The sequence below is a fragment of the Anser cygnoides genome, chromosome 1 (assembly GCF_040182565.1).
Source record: "Anser cygnoides isolate HZ-2024a breed goose chromosome 1, Taihu_goose_T2T_genome, whole genome shotgun sequence".
NCBI classification, from domain to species: Eukaryota; Metazoa; Chordata; class Aves; order Anseriformes; family Anatidae; genus Anser; species Anser cygnoides.
Window position 1 is genome coordinate 22,432,402 of NC_089873.1, and position 15,439 is coordinate 22,447,840.

The following is a 15,439-nucleotide window of genomic DNA, read 5'->3' on the forward strand; positions in this document are numbered from 1 at the left end:
CAGGTAACCAAGAGTAAAATCTGACTGCAAGATTTCCTGTTTAGGTTCTGGAGGATGAACAGCATTGAATAACTGAGAGGCCTTTTTACTCCAGCTCGTCGTTGTACCTAAAGGGCATCAATGATATACCTTCTCATCACCAAAATTTGCTTTATTGCTCAATTTCAGTTCTTGATAAATGCAGCAGGGATGTTTATATCCAGTTCACTTGTTTGGCTTGATAAACCACACAGAAGCAGTGAACTTCAGGGTGTTTCATTTGATAGAATTCCCAGTCTAGTACAAAAAGAAAAAATATCTGCAAGACCTAGTGTTATTGCTATTTACAACACATGCCGTGGCTTTTTACTGTGAAATATTGAGACACCCATCAACAAAGGTTAGTGCAGACAATTTCTTGGGAAAGTGTGTGACGAGTATGAAATTCACAGTCAGTACAAAGGAAGGGTAGGGGTGGAATAATGGTTTTCTGGACAGACCATAGTCCATGAATCTTTGTGGTGAAAACAATGGGAAAATAATGAAAAGCATGTGTTTTCCTGATTTTTCCCCCTCTATTGAAATACAAATAATTGATTGTGTTGTTTCTCTAAAACATTGCTTTCATGTAGACCATGCTTTATATTCGGTAAGTTCAGTATATGTTTGTGTATGTATACACACATGCTTCAATATACATCACATCTTTTGTTGGTGAGTCCCTTTTCCACCTAGGTAAAATCTAAAGTGCTTTCCAAACTTTAAAACAGATCAGGGGAGCATTTTTGCTGGCATTGTTTTGCCACTGCTACAGGGAAGCTGTTTAGCGTGCAGCTATTCTGCACAGTAGTTTAGAACAGTAGAGCCAAATGAAATTATGGTGGGAGTTTTCAGCAGACAGGCTGTAATTATCCAGTTTGGAATTTGACCAGAGTGAAATAGAAGCTTGCCTACCAATAAAAATACTTGAAGTAACGTGTTTTTGAAGTTTTTAAACAAAGAAGCTTGTTTGGATGGTGAAAGTGCAGGATGGGAGACAAAATCAGCGTTGCTCTGGCGTAAGCTTAGTAGCTATCCTGTGAATTATATAAGGGGCTCCTGCTCCCTGTGTTTTCATCAAAAAGGACAATTGTATTGGGACTTACCACCAGTTGCTCTCTTCCTTTTTATCCTATATAACCTCATTACCTTGGGAATGATGCTGGGGTTGGCAGGAGTGTCTCAGACTCCCATAGTTTCTGTTGGTTGGCGCTTGCTGGTTGCTCAGCGATTACTCCAGAATGGCCTTGCCTGTGCAGGGCCAACTTCATTGCCCTGGCAAGGACAGCAGTGTGAGTGTTTGTCTGCAGGGACTCCACCCTGTGGGGTTATTTATAACATTAGTAATTATTTCATTTTCCAAACAGGATTGTCATTATTTTTTTTTGTTTGTTTCAACAGAGTATTTTCCCATGGCAATTTATTCTGTGGTGGCTGTGAGCTGCCCTGTGCAGACAATCCCCTTGCCTGGGACTCGTGGATTGCCGGTCAGATCTTTGCGTGGAAACCACTGAGAATAAACCTCCATAAAAGAGCTATCCTTGACAGAGGAATCCAAAGCAATGTTCTAGCTGTGAAATAGGCACGTGAAAGTGCGTTCTTGATTTCAAGTTTTCTCTGTAATTTTCACACCAGTGTGCTTCACATGATTTTTGAAACTTCTGAGTTCTGTTGTCTGTTAATTTTGCCTTATTGAAGAGATGGAGAAGCTTTAGCAATTTACAGGGTGAATCAATGTACATGTACATACTCGAAGCAAGGCAGGGCAGAAGTGACAGAAGATTAATTTTGCTCAGAGTTGACCTCAGTTAATGGTCTGCTGCAAGGGATATGCTGGGGTTAACTATGCCATAAGTTTCGTGACACATGGAAGTGGATGTACTGGATGGATGATGCACCATCATGACACGCAGAGATGGGTAACTAAAAGAAAAATATGAGAGAATGGAGAGAGGCAGACCCAGTAATCTCTCAGGCTCAGATTCTGAATATGCTTCACGAAACCTCTGAAACTCAGCAAAGTAACCTCAGTAAAGCTGAAGCACCTGAAACTACACCCAGCATAATTAAACTTTTGTGACAAAAATCAGGTGCTTAGCCAAACTATTAGTATTCATTGCAAACTTTACCAAGCTAGAAGGTTGCCTCTTCTTCATAGAAGATCTTCACTGATGCCATTCTCAATCACAAATCTCTCAGGAGACAGGGTCAGGAGATCTCGGGAGACAGGCAGCAGCTCTCCATCCTGCACTGCACTGCACCCAGGAACAGCACAGAAACTTTCTGCTGCCACCTCCAGAATGATGGGATTTTTTTGGAGTGACCTAGAGAAAAACATAAATTCTAGCCATTGGTTTTTTGTAAGCGACTTGAAAACACTCCTAAGTTGATGGAGCAGATTTATAACTTTTGTGAAACAGAACCAAACCAAGCTTGTGATATTAGCAGCCACACAGCTAAAAATGCACTTAAATTCTTGTAGTCACCCTGAAAGCATACCACACATACTTTCACATGAAAGACTAGACATATAACCTTTTCCCCTTGCATTGCTTCATTTTTTTTCCTACCATTTCACAAAGTAGCTATGTTTTTATTAAGGAAAAAATATGTTATGAATTTATCACTCTGCTTACCACACTGTCATTCTTTCTTTGCATTACTTCCAACCTCATAGTTTTCCTTTCTTTCTTTTTTTTTTTTCTTTTTTTTTTTTTTTCCCTTTTCTTTTGATAGGATATCATGTAAAGTTGGATTCTCGTCTTGGTTACTGTGGTAGACCTCTGAAGGCATACCACTGATTGCAACCTGGCTTCACAGACAATTGGGCAGAATTGTGCTTCTAAGTTTTAAATTTGACCACCCAGATTCAGATGTCAGATTTTGTTACTTGAAGAAGCTAAATTGCTCACATTTGCTGTCCAAGTGGTGAATATGGTAGCTCATTGAAGAATTGGCTAAGGGAAGACTGGGCTTCACGTAGCTGAGCACTAATTCACATTGCCACATATCTCGCCATCTTTTTGGGCTGCATGACAGTGACTAACCACCCTGTCTGGATTTAAAACATTTCAAGATCTGTGTTCCTGGTATGAATTCTGTTTATATTTACAACACAAGTGAGTCTCCAATTTGCTTGGTGCAGTAAGAGAGTGATAGACTATCTGTTACAAAGGAACACACAGTACAAAGAGCTCAGCTGCTGGCTGAAATATTCCAATCATAAAAAGTGCTGCTAATTTAGCTAGACGATAAATACATTGATTTAGAATATTTATGAAGACTTGTTTGTGCAGATGGCCAAAGACAATAAGGGAATGATATTTCCTTACTACATGAGGAGCTCATGTTTATCACATGCTAGCATGGCAGGTATTTACACTGTTTGCTTTCAGTCTGTACATTCAGATCTCTAAGCTAGGGGACCGGACCTGGTTTTATCTCACCTGACTTAGGCACTTAACCAAGCTGGGTAAATCAGAAAGCAGGGCTGTTCTATTTTCCTTAAGTAATCAAAGTGTGGGGTTGGTGGGAGGAGAGGGAGGGGGAAAAACACTTCTGAGAAAACGCTTTTGTCCCCTGCAACCTAAGTTGCCTTTGCAGATTAGATACCTAATTCTCCGGTGATCAGGGTGATTTGGTTAAGTGCCTGAAGTCATGAGGGATGTATCTGCATCACCCCTTAGAGTAGCTCATCTCTGTCTGCTGTCTGTGGAGTGTGGTCTCCCAACTTATACATCCAAAGCTTGATGATTAAAGTAAGTTTCATAAATAATCCTTTCCCAGTCAAACTTGGTAAGAGGGATTTTTTTTGAGGGTTATCCTGTTACCGTTTCCTCTAGGGTATTTGTCTTAAAGGAAGAACAATGAGGTGGACTTTGGTCCAGTTAACCATCCAGTCCCAATCCCGTGTTTTTGCCAAAAGCAGCTCCATATGGCTCAGGGGGTGGTTGTGGAGAAGGTGTTCTGAAGCCACACGTGTGTAATTCAGGCTCGTCTGCTCAGGCTGGTCATCCCATCACAACCCAGTGCTGCCAGAGGGACACAAGGAGAGGTGGGAAACGCCATCCTCTGCTCCTTCAGAATTACCCACCTTGGAGGCCCTCTGAAACAAGCAGTTTAAGGAAGTTTTTTGCTTCTGACTGTCTTGCCATTTACTTCCATAGTACATCTAATTGCAAAATATTATTAGGCACACTAAAAGCTGAAACGGGCCACAGGGTTCTCAGCAATATATTACTCCTACTAGATCAAGTGCTCTTTTATGGGGGCTGGATGGCAAGGGCACTTTCAATGATGCAGGGTTTAAAATCCATTCATGTCTAGATCATTTTGCAATTTCACTACGTCCTTAAGTAGATGTGCTGAATGTGACCATAGCAATTCTATGCCTCCCATCAACACATATTTTTGGACAAATCATCCAAATTCTGCCTGTGATATTTTTTTCCAGGAAAAGCTCGAATTTTACAGAATTCCCATTCCTTTTTAGCCACACTCATAAAAGCTCAATCAACCAGCTGTGCAACATTGTATCTCCCCTACTCTAACTTCTGTGTTGAAAGGTTGCAGATATTTGGAGAGGACATATTCGAACTCTGAATGCCATTCCATCATTAAATGTAATTTTATTTTTTTTTTTTTTTTTCTCTTATACATTTTCTATGGAATTCATAATAAGAGCCCATTTTCCCTTAAAATAGGGAAAGGCAATGAAATTATTTATAATAAAATTTACAAATATTTATTTAGTTCTTTTTAGTGCTCAGAGGAAAGATACTTCTAATTCACTCTGCTCTGTCTGATGGTCTACAGACCAGATCTGGTCTGTGGGATGCTTCCATCTGGGTAGAGATAATGGAGATCAACTGTTCTTTTAAATGTACAGTTGCATATTTTCACTGGCATTTTGTCCAGAACTTGGAAAAAAAACACCAACCCTCATTGCGTAGTTTGTATTCAAGTTATTCTTAAATATTCCTCCTGGAGACAAAAGAAACTCCAGTACAGCTACAAGAGCTTTAAAAACTCTGGGTGTTATTTAGCTCTCTTCCTTGTTACTCATGTGATGGGCTGAAATTGAAGTTGGAGGAAATGAAAGTCAGGGCTATGCAAGTACTGAGTGCAGGCAGTGACTCAGAAGAAAAATGGATTAGGCTAAGAGTTTGTTTTGACAGCTTTTCAGGTAAAATTTGGGTCTGATAGGGAATGCAATAACATTGACTTTCTGTTCCTTGTGCTGTCTTGAAAACAGGGTCAAAAAAAGCATTAGCATACAAAGCTTCTTCTCACACAAAGTCTGTTAAAAACTCAGAAGTCATCATTTGTTCAAGTTAAAGGTAATTCAGAAACTATTTCTGATATTTTTGGTTCTCTGTCAGATGATGGTTATCTCCATGCCAGAGATGCAGGAGGAAGTGTTGCATTAGCTGTGCTGAACAGAGCCCACAACCACTGTGGCTCAAGGTGAACTATGCTCAGTGTCATGCAAGCTGACAATGATTTAACCTCCCTCATCATTCTTAACTTTTTTTTTGCACTCATATCAAAACATGATAGCATGAAGAATGCACAAATATCTGCAACCTAATTTCTCTAAAACATTTTACAAACATATTAATAATAAATACATTTTTTTCTCAGTGCTAACTGTCTGGATATTTTAATCATTTCAGCATATTCTAAGGTCTAGTTAATAAAGGCCTTGTAAGGGAACCTTGATCTCCACTGTTAGTGCTTATGAAAGATGTAGGTCTGATTGTTCTAAAAATGAAATCTCTCTGAATGAGAATAGCAGAAAACTACTACTATTTTGATTTACCAAAGTATGCAGACCCTGACCTAAAAGGAGGTTCAGATTAATTCTCCCATGAAGCTTTTATGACTGACCTCCTGCTGCCAAGTATGTGGAGTTTTTCTCCTAACGCGGACACCTGTCAGGAATAAATGGCTTGAGACTGCCCCTTTATTTCACATAAACTACTAAGAACCTCTTCAAATTCATGCAATAAATAACAGATGAATGACCTCGAAGAGAGTACCATGCAGGTACTGCAGAACCTGAAGAAAGATTGAGGAACCAACAGCAAGCAACTTCCAGGTACTAAAAACCCACAAAACCAAACCAAAACACCAAAACAAAGACGAAAACAAAAACAAAAACAAAAAGAGAGAGAGGGAAATCACCGTACACGGAACAGTACTGCCTTTTATACTGTGACTTCTTTTTGTGTAGTACTGACATTCAGTTGAAGGAAATGGATCAGATCTGAACAACCTACAGAGTCTAGAAACATTTTCCCACTAAAAATATCAAAGAATTTCAGACCCCCACCAAGACTGCTTACATACTGCTAAGAAGACTGACCTCAGACTGGAGTAATGCTTAAGGCAAAACTCCAGAGCAAGAATTGTCATTAAAATTACTTGTCATTACTGGTATTATTTTCTAGGTGAACTCTACAGTGCAAATCCACTCCTCAAAGAAAGACTGCTGCTTATTACGGAAAGAGAAAAAGGCAGTAAAGTAATTGTACTGTTAGGAATCCATCTGCTGAGTGTGCAGCGTTTGATGTACTTAACTGGTTGCTTATTGTTGGTGTTATCTGTGCAGCCATGTCCTAGGCTGCACCGGGTGCAAAAAATGAGTAGTCCTCCAGCCTTCTTTTCAATCCCAGAGTGAGGAGTTCTCCCAGATGGCACATCCTTTGGCAAAGAGCTCCTCACGATGATCACCAGCAACAGTGGGAGGGAGGCTTGGTAAGCAAAGGCTTTGGGACCAAGACACCAACAGGGGCTGGTCTCAGGAGAAGCATGCAAGTGGTATGCATACTCCCCACTTATTTCCTGGCTCCCACTCTTGTCTATTACTGTCTGCAATGCCCAGTCTTTCCCTGGATTGTGTATTAATTCAGATGTTCCTTGCAGGTCTCTGACCTGTCATCATGCTTTTGCCAAGTTAAGCACTCTTACTTTTTTCTCTCTTATGCTCAAAAGAAAAAAAAAAAAAGGGGAAAAAAAAGGAAAGAAAAAGAGAGAGAGAGAGAAACAAAGAAATTAACAATTACAGCTTCCTCTTTTTTATTTTTGTATGTTTCTTCACTTTTTTCTCTTTTTAGCACAAAGGGAAAAGCACATCGAAGACATAAAATACAATGTTTTAGCATTAAATTACTGACAGAAGCTATTTTTTGCTCTATCTGATTTTCTGACATTCATAGCATACCTTCCTTTCCATAGGGAATACATATTCCCTTCCATGTTGCATTACATCTGCTTACCTTCCAAGGAAATAAATTGTACTGCCAATGAATCCTAAGTGAAAAAAAAAGGCAAGAATTTTGGGCAAATAAAAAGGTGTAAAACTACAGCAGATTAAGCTGTAAGAACAGGTAGTAATTCATGGAAACAAGGAAAGGTAGAAAAAGTCAAAGATGCACAAGCAAGGTTAGCTGAATATTGTGTTTGAACAAGGTTATCTAAATGTGCGTTTTTAAAAGTATTACAAATGAGTTTCCAGAGGTAAGATTTTATTTGGTTCTGCCCCCCCCCCAAAAAAAAAAAAAGAATGAAAAAAGTGTTTTTAGAAGTGTTACTTTCCCAATAAGACTAAAAATAGAACAAAACATTTCAGGGTATCTTCCAGTGAATTCTACCTTCAAAGCACTTTGGTATTCTGGCTGAAGTCTGTTACAGGAACAAAAACATTGAAATGTTTTATTCACCCCAAGTGGATTAATGGTTTTGAACTAAATTAATGGTTTGAACTAAAGCAGAAGATGATTTCCTACAAATACTTATCTTGTGAAATGCTGAACTTACTTAAACTCAACCTTGCAAACTTCTCATACAAGCCAGAGCTTCTCTGAAGTTAACCCATTACTACATGTATTTGAAGTTGCACCTAGAAGCAGTAAAAGGAAAAAAGAGCTGGGTGGCACAACCTTTTCTTCCCAAGCATGGATTTTACTGCTAAGACCTCTGACTTACGGATCTGTCACTTCCCAACTCAGCTGTGAGGTTCAGCCTTATTTTTACTCCCACAAAACCTCCACAGAAGCCAAGAAAGCCAATGAATTAAGAACTGTGACTGGTGATTTTGCAAGATTTTCCAGTTTTCACATTAATAGCAAAGTTCTCCACTCTGCAACATGCTGGTAATTTCTACAGGATTATTTTATTATTATTATTTTTAAGAATTATGCTTTTAAGTGTACAAAGAACCCAGTTTACTCTATACTAGAGAAGCATCGCCTGCCACTGTGCAATTTTTCCTTTAGTAGACCTAAATGATTGAGAAGGATTCAGCAAGAAATAAAATTAGATTGTCAATAACTGATTTCATAAACAGGAAATAAAAGTGTAGGTACATTAAGTGAGGTTATTTTTGCCTGCTTTCAGAAAAGCAATGTTACTGATGATTTGATTTACTGACCTACTTTGCAAGACTATAGAAAGCTGTCTGTAGATGTTGAATCAGATTCTTTCAGATGAAAAGCTGCTTTTCTTTCTGTGTACATAAACATCCAAATATGATAATGATGCATACACACAAAAGCTGATTCAACGCATTGAAAATGATGGCAAAACTTCAGTAATGCAAGATCTGGTCCTGGGCAATTGGTAGAGATGTCAGGAAGACAGAAATGTTATGAGCAAAAGGCGGTAAAAGGTTCAGCAGTGTTCAATAGCTGTCCTTATTACTTCTCTATATAAAGCTTATGTGGGCTACTATTCTGTGATGGAAGCTGCTGCATCTTACTTTACATCTACCTAAGAAAGTTAGTAGTACCAGCCACCCCATCTAACTATGTTTTAAACTGTGATATCATTTCCATCAGAACACTTCTGAAGGGTAGGGACTCAGTGTTATTTTTATTTTACAGAAGGGGAAGTGAACTATGGAGAAGCTGAGTAACTCCTGCTGTGCCCACATGTTTGTATTAGGGTTGGTACTTGAAGCTAGGCTACTGCTCTAAATATGACATCATGTTTTCTCCAGCTGGACCCCTGCTTTCCACATCTTCACAGCTGTGTGGGTTGAAGAAAGCATTGTATTTTAGCCTGGAGCAGTGCATGAGGGTAACGTTCAGACTAAGATTTGAGCCAGAAAGCAAAACAAAAATCTACCAAATGCATAGTATAACAGGCAAACTTAAGAAGAAGAACACTTACATTTTGTGGCTATTAAAGTAACTTAAGGTACTACTGGCAGCAAGAGTTAGCACTGGTTATGATATGATGGGAACAAAAAGATAGCATTGGAAATGTGATTTGCAAGTATAGAATCATAGAATTGGAGAATCATTTAGGTTGGAAGGGACCTTAAAGACCACCCAATTCCAACCCCCCTGCCATGGGCAGGGACACCTCCCACTAGATCAGGTTGCCCAAAGCCCCATTCAGCCTGTCCTTGAACACCTCCAGGGATGGGGCATCCACAGCTTCTCTGGGCAGCCTATTCCTGTGCGTCACCACCCTCTGAGTAAATAATTTCTTCTGAATATCTAATCTAAACCTACCCTCTTTTAGTTTAATGCCATTCCCCTTTATCCTCTCACTACACTCCCTGCCAAAGATTCCCTCCTCAGCTTTCCCACAGGCCCCCTTCAGGTACTGGAAGGCCAGTGTAATGTAACTCCAGAGCCTTCTCTTCTCCAGGCTGAACAACCCCAACTCTCTCAGCCTGAGTGGTGCTTCAGCCCTCTGATCAGCCTCATGGCCTTCCTCTGGCTTTTCTCCAACAGGTCCATGTCCTTCTTATGTTGGGGGCAGCAGAGCCAAGCACGGTACTTGGATGGGGTCTCACGAGAGCAGAGGGAGAATCACCTCTAATAACCTGCTTACAACATTGCTTTTGAAGTGACTTCGGATACAGTTGGCTTTCTGGGCTGCAAGCACACGTTGCTGCCTCATGTTGAGTTTTTCATCCACCAGCACGGTTAGGTCCTTCTCCTCAGGGCTGCACTCAATTCATTTTCCACCCAGCCTGTATCTGTACTTGGGATTGCCTCAGCCCAGATGCAGGCCCTTGCACTTGTCCTTGTTGAACCTCATGAGATTCTCACAGGCCTACCTCTCAAGCCTGTCCAGATCCCTCTAGATGACATCCCTTCCCTCCAGCATTTCGATCACACCACAGTACTGTACCTTTCAGTACAGCAGTATTCTTCAGCCTTTCCAGTGTTGCTTTCTAGGAAGCATCTACCCAAAACAGTGCATTTACTCAACAATCTTCTCAGGTTCAGGGAACCATTGATAGGCTGGTCTTGCTTTCTGCCAGAATCAAGCACTGCAACAACTCCTATATAAGCACCTCTTAAACTTTTTTTTTTTTTTTAATTTCAAAAGAAAAATAAAAGTCCCCTTTCACACACAGCTTTGCTCTTCAGTCTCAAGTCTCTCAGGCTTCCTTATGAAGCCATCAGTTAACCATCTCCCCTTCTTATCACTTGTCTTTGTGGATGGTTTTGTTATGAATCAGAGCTATGTGCTCCTCTAGCCCTATGTGATGTCCATAGACTTCGATACCTTAAATGGGTCACCATGTAACCTCTTCTGCAAACACAGGCTCCTGTGTCTCCTTTGGAAGGCTCCCTAAGACATCTGCTACATCCAGCACCACAAAATGTGTACCAATGCACAATAAAATCAAAAAAAAAAAAAAAATTGAAGTGCTGCAATAAGGGATCAGATCCAAAGTTTTTTCTAAACTTGCAAAGTAAACTGAGTGATCCCATTATTTGACTGCTGCCTCTGCAATATTTTTCTGTTTTCTTTCTGTAAATAGAAGGATGCTAGTAACAGTCATATAACTCATTCTGTTTTATGACCTAGTGGAGGAAATCAGCTCTAATGCTTTATGGTACCAAAGCAGAATATTTTTTGCATGTAGTTCTCTTACACTGATTATCTGCACTGTCAGAACCATAAATCAGTATCTAGTACAACTTAATACATTTCAAGGTTAACAATTAAACATTATTTCCCTCTGCAAGGAGACAAAAAATGTCAGAAATGCATCTGGAAAGTCTGATCTGCAATGCATTTAATTTTAGCATCAATATATATACAGGAATGTCCTCAATTTAGCCACTCTGATTTATAGAGCTATGTGTGCGTGTGTGTGTGCATGCGTGTATGTGCATATAAATATATATATATTATATTCAAACAAAAAATACGGTCTGATTTTATTTTGCCTTACTGGCATCTATAAGAGAAGATATTTCCCAGGAAAAGGGATAAGGTAACAGTCTGAAAAGAATGTGAAGACTAAAAGCTTTGAAAAATGGGTAACTTCTGGTAAGGTCATTTTAAATTAGAAGAGACAGTCTACCTTCCCCAAGCCTCCAGAGGCTCAGTCTAAAACAAACAATTTCCATGAAGCAACCAGGCAATTAACAGTTTTGCAGCACCATCTCTCTGGCTCATGGTTGTGTGTACAAAGTTAGAAGTCATCTACAGAGTAGTCATGAAGGCATGACCACATTAGTAACTGGTATGGTATGAGTAAAGACTGCTATCAGCTGAAGTCCTAGGTTATTGAGGTGAGGTTGCAGCAAGGGTTAGGTGTTACAAAGACATGTCTCATTATGTATTCACAGATATCACTTTTTCCTTTGATTGTCCCAGAGGGCAGAGGGCTTTATGCAGCTTGTAAATGATCCGTGCTACGTATGATTTAAGCATATACATAGGCAAATGTGAGATAAAAGCATCCATTTAGGAAGAAACTCTATGATTGAAGGTATATTTACCTTTTGTAAGGAGGAAGGTTTCCTAGAAGACGTGCAACTATATTATTTTTTAATAAATTCTTCAAGTTCTTCTTTACCCAGAGAGAATTCAGAGTCTTGCAAGACTGGTGGTGGGTCAGAATATACCTCTTAATGGGAAAGCTGTCTGAAATAATATGCTAGCCAGGAGGATAGCTGCCACTCCCAGCTATTCACCTCTTTGCTAGCCTGGAAAATAACAGTTTTGTTCAGTCTTTCTTGGCTTTTACAAACGCTTTAGTAAACACCAAATGACAACTTCAAGCTGTTTGCCCAGAATAGCCAAATGGTCGGCATAATGGTGTCTGTCACAACAGTGGGAAAATACTGTATTACCTTATTAAGTTATCATTTCTGTTAATAAACTCATGTCCTGTTTACAGTAAACAGCAGTGCAGGAGGAAGAGAAATCAGCAGAAAACCATGGAAAAGAATAAGAGCTTTTACCTCAAAAAGGCTAACATCAAGCTGTGAAAACCATGCAGTTAATCAGTGAGTAAAGTTAGCAAATTTAAGAGCAAACAAACAGGAAGAAACAATTCGATCAACACTGGCATTTTGTATAAAGACTTCTGATGATCTGAAGAAATGCTGCCCCTATGGAGTCAGCTGCTACAGACTAGGAATGAAAATTCGGTGTGTTTGTGCTGCAGAAACACTTCCATGTTACGTGTGCAAGAAATACTCACTAGTCAGGAAAAAAAAGAAGTTAATATTGATCTGTGGGGCATTCAGCAAAGAAAGAATGCTCCTTTGTCAATGTGCGTGAGCTGCTATGAAAGCTTTGTAAGAGAAAGTGGTATGTATTAATAGAAAGTGGGATATTGATCACAGGCACGGACCTAATGAAGAAATACAGAGAAACATTCCAGCTTTTTGGAGAAGAGAGAGCGGTATGAAAAGCTGTTAGAACTTCCTCATTTTGCTGCTGAGCACAGCTCACATGCTACGAACAACAACCACAGCCACGTATCTAAGAGACTGAGAACTGCAGGCTTAGCTCTTGATCAGTCTGGGGACAGAGCCAGGATGTGCAATTGAGGAGGGAAGGAGAACAGAGTCTGTGCAAGGCAGTGTAGTAGGGCCTCAGATAGTCAAGCAACAGCAGGGGACTTGGGAAGCCTGCTAATATTAGAAGATAAATGGCATAAATTAAAAGAAAGCTGAAATCCTGGTAGTGATGGTGCAATTTTTCAAGTACAAAGCTGAGACATGTTCTAATGCTTACCACATTTGAGATTCTAATAAAAGCTACTGGTTTTTGTGGTTTCATATCTCCTGCTTCCCCTTTCCCATTTCTGATTCATTTTGAATGTATTCTGGATTTCCTGAAAAGTAGGGTGTGCCTACCACACTAATGCTTAGAAAGTGGTATGAAGAAGAGAGGAAGTTATGCTTACATTAAGCAACACCAACTCCAATGGAGGCCACTAGCGCTCATTTTATTGGAGTGGTGGAGATAAAGTACTTTTCAGGGTGTGAAGAAACAAACCTGGTAAAGATCCCCTGTAAAGGGAACTGTGATAGATTTGGGAGCTCCCAGCTCCCCAGACCTGACCCTTGTCCCTGTTCCATGCTGGGGCAAAAATGATGTTGTCAGCACTCTGTTGCTTTAGCTGCACGTGGGGGGAACTGCAGGGAACTCCTTACCCAGCCCCAGGTCTGGACAGCTGGAGGACTGCGGTTTGAAGGGACAGGAGGATGTCCCAGCTGGTCATCTAGACACAGCCTGCAATGCCAGGCAATGGCTTCAGCAGAATAAGCCCCGTGCCTGACAATGCCAGGAGTCCTCTGCAGACATCCCACAAATATCTCACCCACCAGCTTACTCAGAAGATTTTCAGAATTGCGAAACTACATTAACATAGAGTTTGACTGACAAACGTCAGCATTCAGCACAAGAGATGCAAACTTCATAGCTATGCTGCCAGAGAAAATGTCTGTGCCCTATACCCCAAGCCACTGCTTTTTGCAGATGGAGATCAGTAGAGAATGCGTGTACATGTGTATGCCTCACCTACACAATTAGAAACATTTCAGTATTAGACTGAAACCTCACACATAAGAGCAACAAAGAGGGGAAATCCGTATGAGGAACAGCAACAAATGTTTGGCAGGATTTATCTCACCTAACTTTAGATGTCTAGAGTGTCAGCATCTCCATCTGAGCTAGCCAGTCTGTGCTCCTGTTATAGTCAGTGGACAGAAATAGGCACTTTCATGGCATGGCTCGTCTGCTTTATTTTAGGTTACATGTACATTGCAATGAGATGAGATGCATCCTAGAAATGCCAGTTTCACTCTGTAGACTATGAAAGGACCTTTCAGTGACTGAATGAAACATAAATTTGAATGCTGGCTAAACCAAGAAGTAAAATAATTCAACCAAACTTTTTTTTTTTTTTTTCTCCCTCTTCCCCCCCCCCCCCCCCCAGGGATTTTTTAAAAAAGCCAGCCTTATTTTCTCTTCTGTCATGGCGTGGTCCAATAAGCAGTTACTCTGCCTCTATGGAAGGGCTGCCTTGCAGTGTAGGATCATGAGCAAGTGACAAGGCCTGTGGGGACAGAACTGTCTCAAATTGTATTGCTAAAGAGCACTTTTGTGTTGTGAAACCTTGACTGTGATGCTAAGCCCACATGGGGACGTAGGTATGACCTTTACAAATTGAGGCTGGAGTAGATTAGCCCATCAAACAAGGCAGAGGCTTATTTAGCTCAACATGTACGAGATTCAGGCAATCTATATCATGATTACCTGAGTGATTATCAGATTGACCAGCAGATCCCTAGGGTCAAATGGTTCGCCTGTTATTGAGTGGGCATATATCTGGCTAATAAAATACATTGGGTCTAGGTTACTGTTTCTGATGGTGATAGCTACAGATGTAAACTTAAAAACATGTTAAAAAAAAAAGATCTTATCCCTAAGGTCTCTGTTCTGTAAAACAGACCAGGGAAGATATCACAGCACCGAGCATGCTGGAGTTCAAGAAGTATCTGGACAATGATCTCAGACACACAGTCTGATTTTTGGGTGGTGATTTTTGTGGAGTTTGATGTGTCCCTTCCAACTCAGGATATTCTGTGATTCTATGACTCTATGAACCTTCCCACATGCACATCATATGAGAGATACCCATGATGAATTCAGCACTTCCTTAAAACTGCTTTGCTCTAGGAGGATCAGAGAGGCCAATTAATGGTGCTTCTTATGTGATTTTTTGTTTCTACTCCCACAGGGAGATTTCTGATGCACTTTCTTGCTCAGACAAGTGAGGTACAAGCTGCTCACCCGCCCAGGGAAGGCTCTGGGTGCCGTGCCCTTGCGGCAGCCCCCGGCGGTACCAGGGCAGCGGGCAGGCGGCATGCTGCAGCGTGTGCCTTGCGGCCTGTGCTGGAGGGCAGGTGCGGGAACTCAGTCCCCCTAGCTACTTACTAGATGATTTACTAATTTTGTTTCTGAATTAAAGATATGATGAGCTACACGCTGTGGTAATCTAATTCAAAAACTAGAGAAACACCAGAAAATCCTCATTATTCAATACTTTGTCTCATATTATCACAAATTAAAAGCTACTTCTCCCTGGATATTTTTTTCTGCCTTTCCATATCAGATATTCAATGTCCTAGGCAGATATTTAATT